This window comes from Lissotriton helveticus, chromosome 10 (assembly GCF_964261635.1).
Source record: "Lissotriton helveticus chromosome 10, aLisHel1.1, whole genome shotgun sequence".
In the NCBI taxonomy this organism is placed as follows: Eukaryota; Metazoa; Chordata; class Amphibia; order Caudata; family Salamandridae; genus Lissotriton; species Lissotriton helveticus.
Window position 1 is genome coordinate 675206254 of NC_136071.1, and position 21563 is coordinate 675227816.

Here is a 21563-nt window from a genome sequence, read left to right on the forward strand (position 1 = left end):
ATGGTAAAGAATCGCTATTTATTCCTTAAAATTCGCTATTTAGGAAATGCAAAATAGTTTGATGATACATATGGTGGTTCATCTGTAAGAAGATAAGAAGCTTAGGGATACAATTATGATGACTGGCGCAATAAAGTGGACATTACTTACTTCATTGGTAGGCCTTTACATGTATTATCTCCTCTGTATTCTTCATCAAGCGTAACTTTAATCTGCAATCCTGAGTAGGCCTCACCTTAAACAAACCTCTGGATAGGCCACACCTTATCGTCATCCTGAATTAATCATTTAAAATGCTAGGGACAGATTTATGATAGGTGTATGCCTCTTTTGCGCCACTGTGCGTCACTTTTCTGATGCAGCGGCGGTGCAAAAGATTTGCTATGATGCGACAAAATTACAAATTGATGCATTTAGGCAGATGTGTCATGCTGTAAAAAAAACCGTGCCACATGAAACCGATGCAGCAGTGATGCAAAAGATGCACCATGTTGCAAGACAGGCGTCACTTGGGGCCATATGTATCAAGCTAATTAGCATTCGCAAAGGCCGAAATTCTGCGAATTTCGGCCTTTGCGAATGCTAATTAGACAAATGGTATGTATCAAACAAGTTTGATGCAAAATAAGGAATAGCAAAATTTGCTATTACTTATTTTGCGAATGCACTGAAGGATTTGCAAATTTTGCGATTCCTTAAATGCAATGTATCAAACAAAAAATATGCAAAAAATGCCATTAAGGATTTGCAAACTACCACCAACTTCTAGTTGGTGGTAATTTGCGAATTCTTTTCAAAAAGCTTTTTTTCCAAAAAACAAAAGGTGCCATATGACGCCAATACATGCCCTTAGGGCATGTATGTGCGCCATATGCCCCCAAATTTCTTTTTCAGGGGTGCAGCAGGGTGTTCTTGAGACACCCCTGCACCCTTGGAAAAATTCCTAATTTGCGATGAGCTAATTGCTAATCGCAAATTGCACCTTCATTCCTATGAGCCTCCTAGCCCATGGAAATGAATGGGTAATTTGCAATTAGCAATTTGCTCATTGCAAATTAGGAATGGTAAAGAATTGCTATTTATTCCTTAAAATTCGCTATTTAGGAAATGCAAAATAGTTTGATGATACATATGGCGGTTCATCTGTAACAAGATAAGAAGCTTAGGGATAGATTTATGATGACTGGCGCATCACCAGGGATGTGCCAGTCATCCTGCGCCGCTGTTCCGCCACCCATGGTGTGCTGCATTTACAATGCGGCGCAGCATGGGGCAAAAATGGCACAGATGCGTGACGTATCTGTGCTGTAAAGGTGGCGCATTGCTGGAGTTGTATCGCAAGTGCAATGCAGCTCCAGCAAGGCTCAGGGGTGCCCCATCTCCACAATGTTGCGTCAAGACCTATGCCTGCTTAAAGCAGGCGCAGGGTTTTGACGCAGCTTTCTCCTATCTGATTGTAAATGCGGCACACCATGGGTAGCAGAGCAGCGGTGCACGTTAACTGGTGCATGCCTGGGGATGTGCCATTTAACATAAATCTGCCCCCTTTACATTTAAGTCTGTGCAGGGGACACAGAGTCGGTGAGGCTTATCCAAGGTTAAGAAGAGATGAGTCCTGTTCACTGAAAAATTAGACATAGGCTTCACCTGCTCAGCATCGCTGGACATGGCTAAATAATAGCTGCAAAATGTTACTCTTGTTAAACAATTTTACTATTATAATCTCTGAGATTTGTCTCTTACTCTGGAACATCTCATTGTTGTTATCTTTCTTTAAAGATAAAGACAACATCAACATGAGCGATAATCTGCAATCAGTTGATTTTGACCTCATCATTGAACTTGTAATTGAAACATCAGTGGATGTTGATCCCTTGGATGATTTAAATCCTGAGGATGAAGAAGAACGTGATGAGGATGCAGATTTGTCCGAATTATATGACATAGGGTGGGAAGCTGACCTGCTTGATCCTATGGAACTATAAACATTTATTTTTAAAATTTATAATAAATAAAAAGTAAAAATGTAAACCGTTTAATTTAAAAATAAAGACACCTTCAAAAACAGGTTATGTGTAGTGTCTTCAATAAAATATTAAAATATGCTCATAAAATTAGATCAGATTCACATATAAGATAGCACAGGTAACATGAATATAAATTCCATTTCTTTTCTGCTATTTCTGTATTCTAAAATTGCCATGCACTAAAAAATCTTATATGTAAAAATGTAAAGTAGTGTTTTAAGTTTTTGATTACTGTTATTGATGTACTGTTGGGTAATAGTGGTTAATAACATTTTTTAATATATTTTACCACAGATTCAACTGCAGATCATTTCAACATTTCACCATGCCAATGAAAGAAAGACTGAGAAAGGCTGCAAAACATCAAAGACAGCAGGTGATTGAAAAAAAGCAGCAGTCCTCTAACAAAAAGATTTGTCAAGTCAACAAGAAAGCACCGGGTAAGAGTACAAAAACATTCATAAGAAATATTTGCAGTAAAAAAAATATTACTACAGAAAATGTTTCAGTCCAGAAAAAGAGAAGCAATTCAAATGGAAAGGAAAGGCCAATCAAAAATGTTACTGCTAGAGCAAGAGATAACTCTGTGCATGATAGTAGAAGGAAACAACAGTTTAGGGACATTCGTAAACGAATGTTCCGCAACAGGATAATTGGCAATTTGTTAAAAAATATTAAGAAAGGTCAACAGAAAGTGTTTTTTTATAAGAGAAAAAAAAAGTTGAGAAAGTTATTGATCAGGCATTTGAAATTAAACGTAAGTTATTTATTTTGATAATCAATAGAATTAGGAAGCTAAACAAGGCAATTTATGATTTCAAAAGAAATAGTAGATGGAAGAGAATAGTTAATCGTAGTAATTTTTGTGAAGTTTTTTCCGGAGAATGGATGCATAGTTCAAGCTGTGAGGCATTTTTCAATGAGGAGAGTTATTTCCAGGATAATGATTTGGTGCATGCAGTTGACACCAGTGGTCGTGCTTATGAAGTGAAAGATGGTTGTCCAGTTGAAAAAGAAAAACTTGTGACAACAGAGGCAGAAGAGGTGTTAGGTAATGAGGTTTTAGGAAGACGTGCTAAGGGTCCTGTGTACACCTGGAAGTGTAGTAGTATTTGCAGTGTGCGACAGGATTCCATCAATTTGCTTTGTGATTTTTTACGGTCATTTAATAAGAAAAGTTTGAAGCAGAAAATAAGGTTGTTGCAAGAATTAGATCCTTGCAGAGTGAGAGAAGTGACAGGTTTGCATGGACATTCACTGGCTTGTCTTTCCAGGAGAGTATGCCAGAGTGTTTTTCATCATTTCAGGATGCTAGCAGTGCATCATAATAAAGTGAGGAAATTAGTTAGAATGTTGTATTATGCTAAGAGTCCAGCAATTATGCTTAAAAAATTATGTGCTGCTCTTTTGCATGGTTCTGAAATAGATGTGAAGAATATATGTGAAGAAATTGAGTTTTGTTACTTTGGAAGTAAAGAGGAGAATGTTGAAATTGACCAAGAAGAAGCGGGTAATGTGGAAGATAGTGTACAGGTTTCCAGTACAGATAATTTCCAGAGGGAAATTGCCACGTTTCAGGTCAAATCAAGTGAGAGGCCAAATTTCACTTGTGTGTGTTGTCGACGCACTTATTATAAGAATCAGACTAAGTTAGTGGATTTATATGCAAAAAGTGAAAGGGAAAATAATAGTGAATGGAAGGATTTCGCAACATACTTGATGGTAGAAAATTGTTTTGATTTGGGATTGGATCAACGTGTGTGTACTTATTGTTGTTGCAAATTAAATCAAAACCAGATGCCTGCTAGAGCAGTTCATAATAATCTGGAATTGGTTGAGATTCCTTCTGAATTGAAGGATTTAAATACTTATGAATCTATTTTGATTCAAAGTATCCATCCCTTTCAGGCTATTGTAAGAATGGAGCCAAAGACAGGGAAATTGCCTCCATCAGATTTACAGAGAGGATTAAAGGGAAGAGTTGTTTATTTGCCTCTAGATTTGAAGAAAAACATTAACACAATTGGAGTAGAAAAAGTGGAAGAGGAACCTCTGGTTATCTTAGGTAATGGGGTTCCGACAAAGAATAAGAAAATATGGCAAGATTTAGTAGATGTTAGGAAAGTTAAAAAGGCAACATTGTATTTGAAAAAAAATAATAAATACTATAAGAATGTATATGTTGCAGAAGAGGAAGTAAGTGAGGAAGAGGATAGCGATGTGTGTGCTGGTCAAATTGAGAAAGTAGAAACTTCTACTAGTGAAGAAATATATGAACATTATAGTGTTCATCCTTTGCATTCCAAGGAAGTCATGGGGAATGCTATTGAGTTGTTTCAAATGAAACAAGCCAAAGGGAGTCCCATTAGTGTTTGGGAGGAAAGTTTGGAAGCTCGGTGTTTCCCACAGCTTTTTCCAACAGGTCAGGGAGGAAGATATGATGAGCGACCTCATCAAATTCCTGCTTCTGAATACCGGACTTTGCGATTGTATGCAGGAGATGCTAGGTTTCGACAATGCATTCCTTATTTGTTTCATCTCCTGTTTGAAAGCGATCTGTCTGGACTGTCATATGCAGTGAACCACATCTTGAAAAGTGGTATACACATGCAAAACATCTCGGCAAGTGACTTTATGGATAAAGTCAATGTCCAAGACAGTATTTTGGATTCTCACCTGATTAATCTCATGGCGTGTCAGTGTGGTACTAATGAGTACTGGTACCGTCGTCATGGTGATTTAAAATATATGCTGAGGAACTTAGGTACTCCCACATGGTTCCTCACTCTGAGCTGTGCCGAGTATGGCTGGGAAGACTTACTTGAATTTCTACGAGAGGCAAATGCTAACGTAGAAAACATCGAATTCAAGACACCCGGAGAACTGTGCTCTTTGGATCCAGTCAATGTATGTAGGTACTTCAATCATAGATTTGAAGCTATGATGTCTTTCATCATGAATAAGAAGAATCCACCTCTTGGAGAGGTGTTGGATTTCTTCTGGAGAAAGGAGTACCAAGCAAGAGGTGCTCCTCATATACATATGTTGCTGTGGATCAAGGATGCACCTAAATTTGGAACGGATCCAGAAGACTCAGTGATGAGTTTTATACAACAGTATTCTACGTGTGCTGTTCCAAACGCAAAGGAGAAGAAAAGCCTAAGAGAAAAAGTTCTGCGTTTCCAAAGCCATCGATGTGGAAAGTACTGTCGTCGTAAATTCCGAAACAAGGACAAGTTCTACACCAAATGTCGTTTCGGCTTTCCACGACCGGTGATTTCTAAAGGAAGAGTAAACAGTTTGATGTCTTCGCTGCGACATAATGTGATGAAGAAATCACCTAAAAACACATACAATTTGAAGAGGAACGAAGACTCCAAGTACATCAACGACTACAACCCGGTGATTTTGTCCATGTGGAATGCTAACATGGATATACAGTTTGTGGCTGATAACTGTATGGCTGTGGCTCGGTATGTGACGTCTTACATCACCAAAAAAGAGAAGACAGAATTGAAGGATATGTGGGAGGACATTTCCCATGAAAAGAGCCTCAGCAAGAAGTTGTACAGTTTCAGTCTGAAGATGTTGTCGCATCGAGAAATCGGAGCGTACGAATGTTCTGACCGGTTGTCTTCAGCAAGTCTCTATGCCAAGTCCAGGAGTATCATTTGGGCGAGTCTTGGTCTTGCTGCAACGCGTAATCGAGTTCTCAAACCTGTGCGGGAAATTGAGTATTTGGCGGAAAAGGAGCCAAACAGTACCGACATTTTGAAGACCAACATGTTGGATACATATTATCCAAATCGAAGCATTCACCTCGAGAATGTTTGTCTGTATGAGGTTCTTCAAAATTACATATTCAAGAGGAACATCAAAGAAGATACTGAGAAAGGAGTGTATGCTGTAATAGGAAGTGAGGGATGTCTGGTCAAGCAAAGAAAATGCCACTTGGTAAACCATCGAAAATTGAGTGGCGAATCTCCTGAAAAAAAGGAGTTTTTCTATTTAGCACTTTTGCAACTTTTCAAGCCTTGGCGTGCAGAAGAGGAACTGCTTGGAGATTTTCTCTGTTACGAAGACTCTTTCAATGCCGCCAATGAGACCATAGAATGTCCTGCTTTTCCCAAATATGTACAAATGTTGAATGCGGAAATTGAGCAGGAAGCAATGATTGCAGCCGAGATTACCAGAGACAGTTCTCAGGACAGTCAGAGTTCTGCTTCATTGAGTCAGGATCCACTAGGAGGACCTGTTATCGAAAATGAAGCTGCCATTGCTATGAATGAAGTGGAAAGAGCCATGGCACATGCTCAGGAGGATGCGGTTAACTTAGAAGAGTTGGAAAGACAACTCAACGTTGAGCAGAGGAAAATATATGATGAAGTTACCATGCAAATTGATCATGGATTAAGTCATGACAAGAAAGAGTGCTCATGTACGTCGTTGAAGCCTGTCCGACTGTACGTGAGTGGAGAAGCGGGAACTGGAAAAAGTTTCCTCATTAAAGCAATTTCATGCTATTTGCAGGAAAGGACAGAGTCATCGCTGTCTTGTGTTGTCACCGCTCCAACTGGACTGGCAGCACATAACATTAAAGGGATTACTTTACATCGTTTACTGATGCTGCCAGTGGAGCATGACAACAAATTACAATATCACAAGCTATCTGGAGATGCTTGTTTTGAAGTTTCAAGAATCTAGAGGAAAATGAAACTTCTTATCATTGACGAAGTAAGCATGGTTTCCAATGTCATGCTTGCCTTTGTGCATTTGAGAATGCAAGAAGTTCTCAAAACAGAGTATGATGTGTTATTTGTTGGCAAACACATCATTGTTTTCGGATATCTTCTGCAGCTGACACCAGTGAAAGGGCAACCTGTGTTCAAAATGCTCACGCATGAAGATACCAGGAAGTGCCTAGGCAGCATTGGCAACGTCAATATATGGTTAAACTTCAATTATGCTGAACTGCATGAAAATATGCGTCAGGCGAAGGATGAAGTTTACAAGACTATTCTACAAGATGTTAGAATTGGAAAAGTGACCGAGCATGGGAAAGAAGCTTTACATGCACGATTACTGTCAAATTTATATCCAGAACAAGATGTTGTGCCTGAGAATATTTTTCAGAAAATTACTGAGAAGAAATCTGGAATATGTTTGATGCCAACTCTTGCAGAATGTGCCAAATTCAACAACAAAATGTTGCATTTAGAAAAGCAAGAGATTGTGAAACTGGAAGCTATTGACAGAGTAGAGCATATGGGATCAACAATTATTTTGTCTGAGAATCTGAAAACAAAATTGGATTCATTAGAGAAGAGTATATCTAAAACTGCAGGTTTTGAAAAGACTCTGAATGTGTGCTTGAACTGCCGTATAATTTTAAGAAGGAATTTACATGTTGAAAGAGGTCTGGTAAATGGATCAATGGGTAATGTTGTTGATTTTGTAAAATACAGAAATAGAGATGGAATTGAATTTTTAAAAATTAAATTTGATGGCATTGAGGAAGTACAGCTAATTGGTCGTTGTTCTGCTAGATTTTTGCTTGTAAAAGACTTATATGTTCGCCGTAAGCAGTTTCCTGTTTGCTTGGCATATGCGGTGACAATCCATAAATCACAAGGTTTAAGTGTAGACAGTGCATTGGTGAATATTGGCAGTTCTGTGTTCAAGGAGGGTATGGCATATGTGGCATTGTCACGAGTTAGAACTTTATCGGGATTGTACTTGATTGAGTGTGATGTCACAAGCATTTGTGCGGATCTAGATTGCGTTAAGGAATACAATAGGTTAAGAAGAGAGTATGCGCCACATTTGCCTCAATATCCTTTGTTTGAGAAACGTGTGGTAGGCCGGAAATGAAGAAATGTGACCAATACTGGGGAGGTTGTAGCAAAAAGACGAAAAGTCGATGAACCTGAAATTATAAGCAGAAACAAAAAGGATTCTGTTGAAGATGTTGTTGGTTTTCCATTTGAAAACAGTTCTGGTGTCAACTGCTATGCTAATGTAGTGGTTAATGTTTTGTTTTCTCTAGAAAATGTAAAAGAAGAGATTGTGGTCAATTCTGATCAAAGATTTTGCAGTTTGTTAAATTCTGTGTTAGAGAAATGTAGCACTGATAGAATAAACATAGAAAGTGTGTCTGAAATTCGAAATCTGTTAGACAGATGTTCAGGCCAAACACAATTCTCTCAAAATATTCAGCAAGATTGTCAGGAGTTTTTAATGTATATGCTTGATGTATTGCATGCTGAAGGTGTAGATGTAGATCAGCTGTTTGGGCTTTCTTATCAATGGCAGTATGACTGCGAGAACTGTATGGTATCAAGTACTACTAGTGTAGACTCAGAAAGATTTATATATTTAACTTTGCCAGACAGTAAATCAGTCTCCTTTAATAAGCTAGTAAAAGCAGCTGATCACAACATGGAGTGTAGCCAATGTAAATCTGAAATGATGTCCACATTATTTATACGAACATATGGCCAGTATGTCATTTTAATGTTCCAACGATGTAGGCCTGATGGAACAAAATTGACAACTTTAATTAAAAATTTTGTGGCTTCGCAGTTGTCAATATCAGGAAGGACTTTTGTAACTGCAGCAATTATATATCATGACGGTCCTTCAATAACATCAGGACATTACACAGCTTATTTAAAGTCTAGAAATGGCTGGTCATTTTGCAATGATTCTGTTTTAATTTTCAAAAAAAAATTGCCGTATGACCTTAAAAACTCTTACCTGGTGTTTTTAAAACCAAAATTTTAGGGAAAGAATCTCGGGATGTGCTCTGTGGAATTTCAAGAAGTTCTAATGGCTCCTACACGATTTGGCCTTGAGGATAAGTGTAGTTCAGAGACATAACTTCTAACCATAAGACTGGACGTCATGGAGAAATAAGTGCACTTTGAATGAGTTCAGAAAAACTATTTCTTTTTATAAGCTAATTGAAGCAGCCAATCAAAACATAGAGTAGAGGGAATGTAAGTCTGCAATGCTGTCTACTGTTTTACATTGCTTTGTGATTAAAAGTGATGTAGAGAATTAAATAATTGTAGTAGTCATAGAGGTAGTGTAAGTCTGCTTCATAGTAAGCAGTATCAGTGTCATAGGAAATGTAGAACATGACTGAGCAAGAAGGGGAAGATATTACTATTCCAGGATTGTGAAAATGATCTTCAACATTTTAATTCTGAAAGTTGCAGAAATGCCAAATGACGGGATTGGCTTACAACAAATCCAAGAGTTATAAATGGCTCTGACAAGATTTGGCCTTGTGGAAACTTGTGGTAGAGAGCAAGAAGTCATTTATTGCATGTAACATGTTTTTAAAAACGATGGAGGTTTTCTTTCAGAAAGTGGCGGGCTGAAAGTAATAACAGCACAACAGAGTGTAAGCTGTTCATAGGACATCCTTTGACGTCATGGAAAGTAAGTTAACTTTAAGGAGTTCTGAATTCTGATTTGTTATGTTGTATGGGTTTTTTAAACACAATCATTTTGATTGTGTTTTTTTTTCCCCGCTGTTATATGATGAATACCTTCAAGTCACTGTTTTTAGTTAATTTTGATACATTCTGAGAACAGCAAAAATAAACCATTTAACATGTATAATTAATTCTGTACTGTTTGCATTTATGATGTATATGTAGAACTGTGTAGGAGGCATGGAGAAGGTGAGGCTTCTGTAAGTGTCAAAGTTGTTGCATGCAGTGCTGCACTTCTGCGTACTCTTTCATATGCTGGACTACATCTGCACAATGAGATACCTAAGCAAAGGAAACACAAGTGATGTGATTGTGAAATGAGCAAAAGAAATTGCACGTATTTCAATTACATCACCTGTGTTTCCTATCATTACGAATCACATTGTGCAGATCAAGTTTAGGTCTGTCCAGGGAAACAGAGGAGGTTTGGCCTTTGTTCAAGAGTGCAGTGGACATGACTCACTTCATTGGTAGGCCTGCAAATGTATTATCTTCTCTGTACTCTTCAACAACTCTAAATTTCATCTGCAACCCTGAGTAGGCCTCACCTCAAACAAACCTCTGGATAGGACACATCTTATTGGCATCCTGAAGCAATCATTTAAAATTTTAGTGTCTTGCGACACTTTTCTGAGACAACAGCAATGCAAAAGATGCACCATGTTTTAAGATAGGCCTCACTTCATCTGCAACAAGATACTGTTAGTTTAAAATGTATATCTTTAGGACTGTGTAGGGTGCCTGGAGAAGCAGAAGCTTCTGTAAGTGTCAAAGTTGTTGAAAAACTGTTTGTCCTTCAATCTTTTCCCTTGTCTTTTGTAATTTTTAAATACATGTTTTAATATTTTTCAAATGTTTGTTCTCTCTTTCACAAATTGAAAGTATAAAAACAAAAAGTGAGTAATTTAACGACAATTATAAGGTAAATGTTTTGTACTCTTTTCGTTACATTTCTATCACATTTAACTTCTATTAGTTCCACTGCTTCATTTCTTTAACCCTCAGTTTCCTGCCTTTGCTACTTCCCTCATTCCTTTCTCTATTACCTACTTACTCAACTCCTTCCACTCTTTTTCTCAGTCCCTCTCTTCTCATAGTTCCTCACTCTTGTTCACTCACTCCGTCTCTATTACTCTTAGTGTCTTTGACTGATCACTCTATCACTACTTGTTCATAATGCTTTCTCTGTGTAGTTGAAGCACACTAAGGGGCATATTATGAACACAGCCAATAAAATTATTGCTGTTTTTATTGGCAGAAAACTGGTGCAAAAGTGGTTTTAGCGGCAGTTTCCTGCCGCAAAAGCGGCTTTAGCGACACATTTCTGCCGATAAAAGCTGCAAAACTTTTATTGCCTATGTTGATGATATGGCTCTATGTTACTTACATTTCTTTGCTGTTTCAATTAATCTTTTTCTGTTATTTTTTGTTTTCTGTTTTCTATTTTTTCTCTCTGTTATTCCCCATGTTTTAATCTTATTTTGAACATTCACTCACATTCTCCAAGAAACTCTTCTTTGTTATTGTTCTACTCTCTTTTTTTTTCTTTCACTTCCTTATCTATTTTGTTTTTCACAATTATACCCTCTTCCGTCTTTTCTTCGGTAAATAGATCTATTAAACAGTATCTCTTCTTTACTCCCTATAGCTGTCTTTCTTTTAACATCACTCTCTGTTTACTTTCCTTATACTTACTCTTTTTATTTTTTTTTACATTTTTTTGGTTAGCTCCCGGTCCGCGTACCGGGAAGCTAAACGGGAAGCGAACCAAAAGAAATAGAGCTTGCCAGAGTGCTAAACATTCTAGCAATTTTTTTTGAAAGGGGAGGTAGTTCTGAAAAGAACTTTTTTTTAATGTTTTTGTTGTTTTATATATATATTTTTTTTTTGAACATTTTTTGTTTTTTTTGTATTTTTTGAACGATTTTATATTTTTTTGGTTTTTTTGGGGGGGGAAACAACAAAAAACAGGCATTGAAAAGGGCTCAACAGGAGCAAAAAAAAAATTACTGGGGGCGGTTAGGGCAATTATGATTGTTGTAAGCTAGGTTTATTGAATTGATACTCATGTTGCCACATGCTATCAACGCACCACAGTGCATACAAGTATGTTTCATGTGGCCAAAATTCTCTTGGATGTTTGGCACAGTTTCCCGTGCCTCTGCTGGTGTCAATGATATTGACGATCTTGACCTGGCCACAGGAGTTGATGTTGGATTTTCTTCCATATCCCGTATTTCCGCCCGGCTGTAATTGAGTGGATGCCTCCTGGTCATGTGCCTATGCATGGTATAGTTCCCATAACTATACTTTTTATCAGTCCCTCTTGATAATTTATCTTTGCAGATGAGGCAGGTGACATACCTCGCATTCACTTTCTTTTGCCCTGGAGGGATTGAATAAAACTGCCAGATGAAACTGGCTTTCCTATGGGAAACCCGGGGCATCTCTTCCAAGAACTGTGGTTCTTCTCTCTCCTCTTCCTCTATTTCTTCTTCTTCCTCCTCTGTGTTGGTCATGACCTGGGGAGGTGGTCCTCTCTTCCCATGAGGAGGTGGAGGTGGTGGTGGGGGTGCACCAGCTGAAGCAACTACTGAAGCCATTTCTCAAGTATTAATAAAGGTCTTCCTCTCACAATGATGAAAGTCAGAGTGAGGAAAGAAGGAGGGGTTTTCATCATTTGGGAAAAACAATAGTTCTCAACCAATGAAAAGTGTTATTTTTAGGTCACCTGACCTAGCCTTACATGATTATGAAACCAAAAGTGAAATGAACCAATGAAAAGTGTTATTAACAAGTCACATGACCTGTTATGCTTACGTTACGCGCTCCGGTCCGCGCCCCGGATAGGTTCCGGGTCGCTGCGCTTCGCGCCTCGGTCCGCGCCCCGGGGCACTTCCGGGTGCGCTAACGCGGTACGTCATAGGACGCATTACGCGGCAACGCGATACGTCGCGCTTTCGCGACGCGCCGCGGATCGCTTCCGGGGAGCTGCGTTTCGCGCCTCGGTCCGCGCCCCGGGGCACTTCCGGGTGCGCTAACGCGGTACGTCATAAGACGCATTACGCGGCAACGCGATACGTCGCGCTTTCGCGACGCGTCACGATGTTGATTTCTAAAGCGGCAGTTGCGCAAACGGAACGTTTACCGGTTCGCGGACCGGGTCGCGACATCAATTTAAGCTAACGGAAAGCTTTCCGGTTCGCGGACCGGGAGCGAAACAAAAAAAATATTTAAAAAAAAAATATTAATAAACATATAAAATATATTTTTGGATTTAAAGAAGAATACATTTTACAGCTATAGATATTAGCTTTTAAAAAACCAATGAAATTCACTGAAAAAACCATAGGTTATAGACCATATATAGTTAGGAATTAGCATTTACAAAACCTTGAAAATTCACTGAAAAAACCATAGGTTATACACCATATATAGTTAGGAATTAGCATTTAAAAAGCCTTATTTTACTCACACAAAACCATTGAAATTCCATATATAGTTAGTTGTACTAACTATATATCGCGCACCCGCAATCCACTGCTGATCATGTCACATATTACACCATTCATGACATGGTCAGTGACATCACTGATGACATCACTGATGACATCTCAAATGACATCACTGATGACATCACTGATGACATCTCAAATGACATCACTGATGACATCTCATTTGACATTACTGATCACATCACTGATGACATCATTCATGTGATAATACGATGAAGCTCTTCAGACTCTAATATAACCTTAGATACACTCAGTATAAACAGACACTCACAGACTGTCACTCATCCATGGAGTTACTCACACACCTAGTCAGTCATGCAAAGAACCAATCACACCTCCATTTCCTCAACTATACAGTTATACACACCTTACTTATTCAAACATATACTAACACATATTTACTCTCTTATACAATCCCTGATACAAGTTCACAATGATCCATACAGCCACTCACACATTCACTGGCTCTTTTGCACAGTTATTTATATATGTCAACTCTCACATGTACTGTGTTTTACATATGTACTTACTTTGACATGTAGCACTGAGATATCCATTCACTCACCAATACACTGATGCACACAGTCAACCGCCCATACAGCTGTTTCCACATGCACTTTTGAACCCATACATCTAGTGAATCAACTGGTCACACATCTATGCACAGAGTCATACACCTCCCAGCCACCCACACACACACTCAGTCTCCCATACAAATACTTGGGCAACCAATCAATAACCCATATAGTTACTCATATAGCTACTGAACAACACATGCAGCAGTTTTCAGAACAACAGACATAATGATGCACAAATTAAGACAGTTTAGTCACTAACCCATGCACTCAGTGAGACACATTTAATCACTCATTCATACAGTCAGTCATGCACCTACTAAATCCTTCATCCAGACACTTATACATCCACTCATTCTTAAATATGTAAGACATATTTTAACTTTACAGAAAAATACAGTCACTGGATGTTGTCATCAGTGATGTCATTTGAGATGTCATCAGTGATGTCATCAGTGATGTCATTTGAGATGTCATCAGTGATGTCATCAGTGATGTCACTGACCATGTCATGAATGATGTAATATGTGACATGATCAGCAGTGGATTGCGGGTACGCGATATATAGTTAGTACAACTAACTATATATGGAATTTCAATGGTTTTGTGTGAGTAAAATAAGGTTTTTTAAATGCTAATTCCTAACTATATATGGTGTATAACCTATGGTTTTTTCAGTGAATATATATATATATATATATATATATATATATATATATATATATATATATATATATATACATGATTCAAACTCCTGCTACGCCTCCCTCTAGGAAATGTATCCCAACGAAGAAAAAACAGGTAAAGACCACTCCACAGCGCTACGAGTAGAATTCACAGGTAGTTTATTCACCCCAAGTCGCCAGCATGACGCGTTTCAGCTACGTCACAGTAGCCTTGATCACATGCCTAGCGGAACCAATACCAGTGTTTAAATACTGTGCACAATTGAAAAAGAAGGGGCGTACCACATCCATAAACATAGATAAAATACTATGGTCACAAAATGTCATTTTAACACTTAATCCGAGAGTTCTTTGTTGTATAAAAGATTGTTTTCTCATTTTTCCATTTCTCTACAACATAGTAAATACAATTATAACCACTATTTACAATGCACCACGGATAGTGCAAATATACACTACTTATTTCTCAATTTCATGACTGTGATACATTTTGCGCAAAACATACCAGAAAAAACAGTTTAAGTATTAGAGGATGGAATTATTATTGGCATATAACCCCCAAGTTTTGTTAAAGTGCAAGTGCTAAAATTCATATAAAATGGTGCAAACAACGTACAAAGTGCAAAGTGCAACATCAGCCGTGACATCGAGGTAGATCCCTGCCTCAGTTGTATCCGATAGGTCACTGGCTGATAAATAATGTGGGAAGACAATATGGTATTGCATGTTAAGCCGATTATGAGGTTTACATGTAATGATAAATTTATAAAACAATTCTGCTATCAGCACAGAATACTATGGAATGACAATCTTGAAATAGTGACATCTATTGATCAAAGAAGGAGCTTACTGTATAGTGTCCATTTTATCCTATAATTCTGTGTCCAAAATGCTGTCAATCGAGACTTTATACTCAATAAATCAATAAATTCATGGCAAAAGTGTCAAACATTCCCGAAATCAAAAGTACAATACTATAATGTCACAACCTATCCTAAAGAATCTAAAAGGGTGATTCTGAGAATAGAATAACAAATGCCTCCAAATCAGATTATGCAAAGGGAACAAGCAGCACAGGATTCTTACATGAATGCGGGGGTACAACTAAACAAGAAACCAGAAGACTGCCACTCTTCTGTTGACCCATAATTATAAAAAACAATGCAGGTCCTCCCCTGTATTCATTCCATTAGGAATTCTGGTATCTAAAAGCAGAATGTATTTGCTTTCCAGTTGCCTTAACAGTTTCTCTCTGTTCCCACCCCTGATGTTTTTAGGTACAGCATCAATAATGAAGTATTGCAGATCGTTCAAATTTTTCTTATGGGCGAAACCAAAATGGCGCGCAACTGGATAGTTATCCTCAGAGTTTACAATTGCCCTTAAATGCTGGAGGATGCGATTAAAAGCCTGTAATTTAGTGCTCCCAACGTACTTGAGACCCCAAGTACATTGGAGCACATAGACCACAAAATCAGTGCGGCATGTAAAATGCCCCTTGATTTGGATGGGCACGGGATCAAATGCAGAGCAGTATTCCTTCGTATTTATTCCAAACTTGCATGCTCTGCAAGAGATGCATTTATAAAACCCAGATTTATCTGACAACCAATTTTTCTTAGTTATGACCTCAGGACTGGATCTCTCCAGAGCATCCCTCATTGAGGGAGCTCTTCTAAAGACTATGGTCGGTTCATCTGGTAATAGTGGTGCCACACTGATGTCAGTATTTAACAGAGGCCAATGCTTTTTCAAAATCCCCCTCACCTTCTTTTCCTCACTGTTAAAGGTGGTGATTAAACAGACCTTGTCTGGGGCTTCCTTAGTCAACTCATGCCCAATTTGTGTCCTGTTGGCACTGGTGGGAGTGGGATACTCTTCCCGGTTCATACTGTTAGCCCTATTCAAAGCTTCCTTTAACAAGGATGTCTGATAGCCTCTTGCACAAAATCTCAAATATGCTTCATTCTGACATTTCTCCAGATCTAAATTGGAACTGCAAATTCTACATATGCATAGAAATTCTCCATACGGAATACTTTTGACTAAATGACCTGGATGTGAGCTCTTGGCGTGCAAGATAGAATTACCCGCCGTGGGCTTTCTGTGAAGTCGGGTATGTAGTTTATCATCTGAGACATATATTTCAACGTCTAAAAATTGAATCATGGTAGTACTGATTTGAGATATAAATTTAAGATTCAATTGGTTATCATTAATTACTCTGACAAATTCAGCCGCTGATTCTACCGAACCTCTCCAGATCAAACAGATATCATCAATAAAACGCCAGAAATAAGCAATATTGTTGGGAAACAACCTAGCGAGTGAACCCATGAGGACATGCTCCTCCCACCACCCAACATGTAAACATGCATAGGTGGGAGAGAAGCATGCCCCCATAGCCACTCCCCTTAGCTGTTGGTAAATTTCCTTATCAAATAAAAAATAATTGTTGTTGAGGCATATATCCAACATCCTTAATAACATGTTGCTATGTTGACTAAACGCAATATTCCTTTTCCCCAAATACAATTTGATGGCATTTAATCCGTCCACATGGGCAATGCTTGTATAAAGAGAGTCTATATCTAAGGCTATCAATACAAACTCGCTATCCCACACAATATCATTGATTTTAGACAAAAAATGTCCTGTATCTTTGATAAATGAGGGCAATGCCTCCACATATTCATGTAGAAAATGATCCACATAACGTGAAATAGATTCCAATAAGCTGCCCTGAGCTGAAATAATGGGACGGCCAGGGACCGGAGAAGTCTGCTTATGAATTTTTAGGGATCAAATAAAGAAAAGGTGTTACCGGGAAATTATTTTTTTTAAAAGCATGTTCTTGCTTGCTTAATAATCCTTCCCGCTTCCATTGGTTCAGTTGTTTGTGGACCATGTCCTTTAGGCGCATGATATCATTGAAGCTGCCTTTTCTGTAACATGCTTGGTCGCTCAAATGTCTTTCCGCTTCCGCCAGATATTGTGTACGGGGCCAGATGACAGTATTGCCCCCTTTGTCTGCTTTATTTATTATAAGGTTGGAGTCACTTCTTAGTTTTTTCATTAATTTGTTGTACTGTTTCTCCACGTACCTCATACGTTTGGTTCTACGTGAGATGGTACATTGCAGTTTTTTCAAATCCTCCACAACTATATCTCCAAAGGCATCTATATTGTCTTTAGGCATCACGGGATAAAATGTGGAAGGAGGTTTGAATTTGGTGACACAAGGTAGATTCGTTATGATGCCAGGATTTGCAAGATTCTGTTGGGTAGTACCAGCCACAAAATCCTCTTCAAGAACCAACTCCTGAGCAACTTTCAAAGTTTTAGTATCCGATATTGAGAACACACTAGACGGATGAGAGTTTCCCACAATTTCCGATGCTTTCACTTGGGCATTCGATAACTTAAAATGTTTTTTAAGTTTAAGTTTGCGGATAAATTTGAACACGTCCACACGTGTTTGGACATAATTGAAAGTATTTTTTGGGCAGTAGGAGAGACCCAAGGATAATAATTGTAATTCAGCCTTGTCCAAGATGGTATCAGATAGGTTTATCACTGTGTTGACCTCCGATTTGGCTGATGCGCTTGCTGTCATCAAACTTTCGGTGTTGCTGCAGAGAAATGAGGATTCAGTAGGGAATTCCGTGGGATGTGCGATGGCAGGCACTGTTGTTACCAGTTCTTCCCCCTGCCTCTCTTTGATGCCCCTCTGCCTCCTACGTTTCCTCCTCGCACTGCGTTTTTTGTTTGCTGCTCTTCGTTTAATTTCCGCTGCTGTCAAGTTTGCGGCCGCAGTGTTTTGAATCTGTCCTCGACTAGAAAACCCAACTCTTCTGATGGAGTATATTTGTTGGGTACCTGACATTGATTAGATATTCCCATTACTCCATCGTCGGAGTCACTGCTACTAGCCACCGAGCTCAGTTCTATTTCGGATAATTCTGCAGTTTGATTATTATTCGATGTTTGGTCATTAACCTTGGGTGTCATGGCCTGCCCCTTTGCATTGTCAAACTTGCGCGCAAACGTGAATATTCTTCCTGTCTCATAATCGTTTTTATCGGGCGCAAATTTGTGTTGTTTCCTTACGCTAATGGTTTCTTGATGCTTAACTAATCTGATATCGATCTCATCTCTATATTTTTTTATAGAGCCTTGGTCCTTTTCTTCTTCCAATTCTTTATTGAGTTGTTCAATTTCCTTTAAGATCTCATTTCAATCGATTTCCGCATATTTAACCAGCAGGCAAACCATGTTCATAGAAGCATCAAGATTTAACGTAGCCCATTCTTTCAGCATGAGAGGATTGGGGTTCTCAAAAGATGGTGCTATGAGAACCCTCAATCCTCTTTGAACACGGCCCACTTCTTGATACTTTTCCAGTGAGCGTTTCTCCCACCATTTGGTAATCTCCGTTTTAAGCAATTTTTCCAATCTTTTCATTTTACTTTTCAAGTCTGTTGCCACATTGCCAGGCATTGTAATGTCATTCCTATTTTAGGTGCCGGTAGGTTCACAAACATGGCATCCGCCAATGCCTCCCGGTTCCGTAAAGCTTCTGCTGGGGTCGACATATTATAGGGGCAATAAACAAATACCTCCAACCCCGGTTGACAATACTGCCAACACTAGGTGGTGTCAGTAAAGCGCTGAAACCTTTCTCCCGTTACAAATGGTATCGTTGCCTAAATGACGGCAAAAACTCAGTTCGCCAGCATACCCCAGAGGACTCCAAGCAGAACTTCCTTGGCGTCTTTCGACTCCTCAGAAACTCACCGACGACGGCTCCAGGCACTCCGGCAAACCGAACTGTAAAGCACCAAACGGGGGGCTGTCGGCTCAATTTACTCCTTCGGGGTCAATTGAAAAGTTGCTTCCGCTTGTTGGCCGCATAGCACGGCAGCCCAAACTGAAAGGAGGGTCTGTAAAGGAGGCAACGGCCCACACCTCGTGAATGAAATACGATTCAAACTACGCCTCCCTCTAGGAAATGTATTCCAACGAAGAAAAAACAGGTACAGACCACTCCACAGCGCTACGAGTAGAATTCACAGGTAATTTATTCACCCCAAGTCGCCAGCATGACTCATTTCGGCTACGTCACAGTAGCCTTGATCACATGCCTAGCGGAACCAATATCAGTGTTTAAATACTGTGCACAATTGAAAAAGAAGGGGCGTACCACATCCATAAACATAGATAAAATACTATGGTCACAAAATGTCATTTTAACACTTAATCCGAGAGTTCTTTGTTGTAGAAAAGATTGTTTTCTCATTTTTCCATTTCTCTACAACATAGTAAATACAATTATAATCACTATTTACAATGCTCCACGGATAGTGCAAATATACACTACTTATTTCTCAATTTCATGACTGTGATACATTTTGCGCAAATATGTACATATATATATTCACTGAAAAAACCATAGGTTATAGACCATATATAGTTAGGAATTAGCATTTAAAAAACCTTATTTTACTCACACAAAACCATTGAAATTCCATATATAGTTAGTTGCACTAACTATATATCGCGCACCCGCAATCCACTGCTGATGATGTCACATATTACATCATTCATGACATGGTCAGTGACATCACTGATGACATCACTGATGACATCTCAAATGACATCACTGATGACATCATCCAGTGACTGTGTGTTTCTGTAAAGTTTAAATATGTTTTACATATTGAAGAATGAGTAGATGTAGAAGTGTCTGGATGAAGGATTTAGTAGGTGCGTGACTGACTGTATGAGTGAGTGATTAAATGTGTCTCACTGAGTGCATGGGTTAGTGACTAAACTGTCTTAATTTGTGCATCATTATGTCTGTTGTTCTGTAAACTGCTGCATGTGTTGATCAGTAGCTATATGAGTAACTATATGGGTTATTGATTGATTGCCCAAGTATTTGTATGGGAGACTGAGTGTGTGTGTGGCTGGCTGGGAGGTGTGTGACTCTGTGCAGATCAATGTGTACTTGTATCAATGATTGTATAAGAGAGTAATTATGTGTTAGTATATGTTTCAAAATGTAAGGTGCTCTATGTTTAACTGTATAGATTAGAAAATGGAAGTGTGATGGATTCTTTACAGGACTGACTAGGTGTGTGAGTAACTCCATGGATGAGTGACAGAGTGTGAGAGTCTGTATAGGTGTATGAGTGCATATGATAGTGTTGTAAAGATGAGTGATTGTATGTATGAATGATTGTATGGGTAAATGAGTGAATGTGTGTGTAAACATAGGAATCACTGAGTGCGTATGTAGTAACTAGTATTGGTGTGTCAATGGTTTCAAAAATTATACTCTGTATTTACCACTGGGTGTAACAGAGGTTATATTAAAGTGTGAGGAGATGCATTGTATTGTCACATGAATGATATCATCAGTGATGTGGTCATTGATGTCAAATGAGATGTCATCAGTGATGTCATCAGTGATGTCATTTGAGATGTCATCAGTGATGTCATCAGTGATGTCACTGACCATGTCATGAATGATGTAATATGTGACATCATCAGCAGTGGATTGCGGGTGCGCGATATATAGTTAGTGCAACTAACTATATATGGAATTTCAATGGTTTTGTGTGAGTAAAATAAGGTTTTTTAAATGCTAATTCCTAACTATATATGGTCTATAACCTATGGTTTTTTCAGTGAATTTTCAAGGTTTTGTAAATGCTAATTCCTAACTATATATGGTCTATAACCTATGGTTTTTTCAGTGAATTTTCAAGGTTTTGTAAATGCTAATTCCTAACTATATATGGTCTATAACCTATGGTTTTTTCAGTGAATTTCAATGGTTTTTTAATAGCAAATATCATAAGCTGTCGAATGTCAAGTACGTGGTAAGTAAAAACATTTTCGTGTTTATGCACACTGATCTGCTTTGAATGCTGCCCCCCACCCCTCATTTCTATTAGGAGTACTCTCTCTTTGCAGATAGTGAAGGGTAGTTAACGCAGCCCTTTGCCCCCTTTGTAATCCGTCGTGCCTGCTTCTCTCTCCATTTGATTGATTGTTCTCTTTGGTTCATTCTCTATTTACAAACAAGCACAGAGTCGCAATACTCTGTTTAGTCTTTGCAGATAGCGGAAAATCGTGTAAAAAAACAAAAGGAATCGAGCAAAATCAGTAGGCCACTAATGGGATCTCTTTTTGACCTCGCTAAAATAGAAACATTAGGAACAACCTGTTGAAAATAGCAATGCGTATGTAT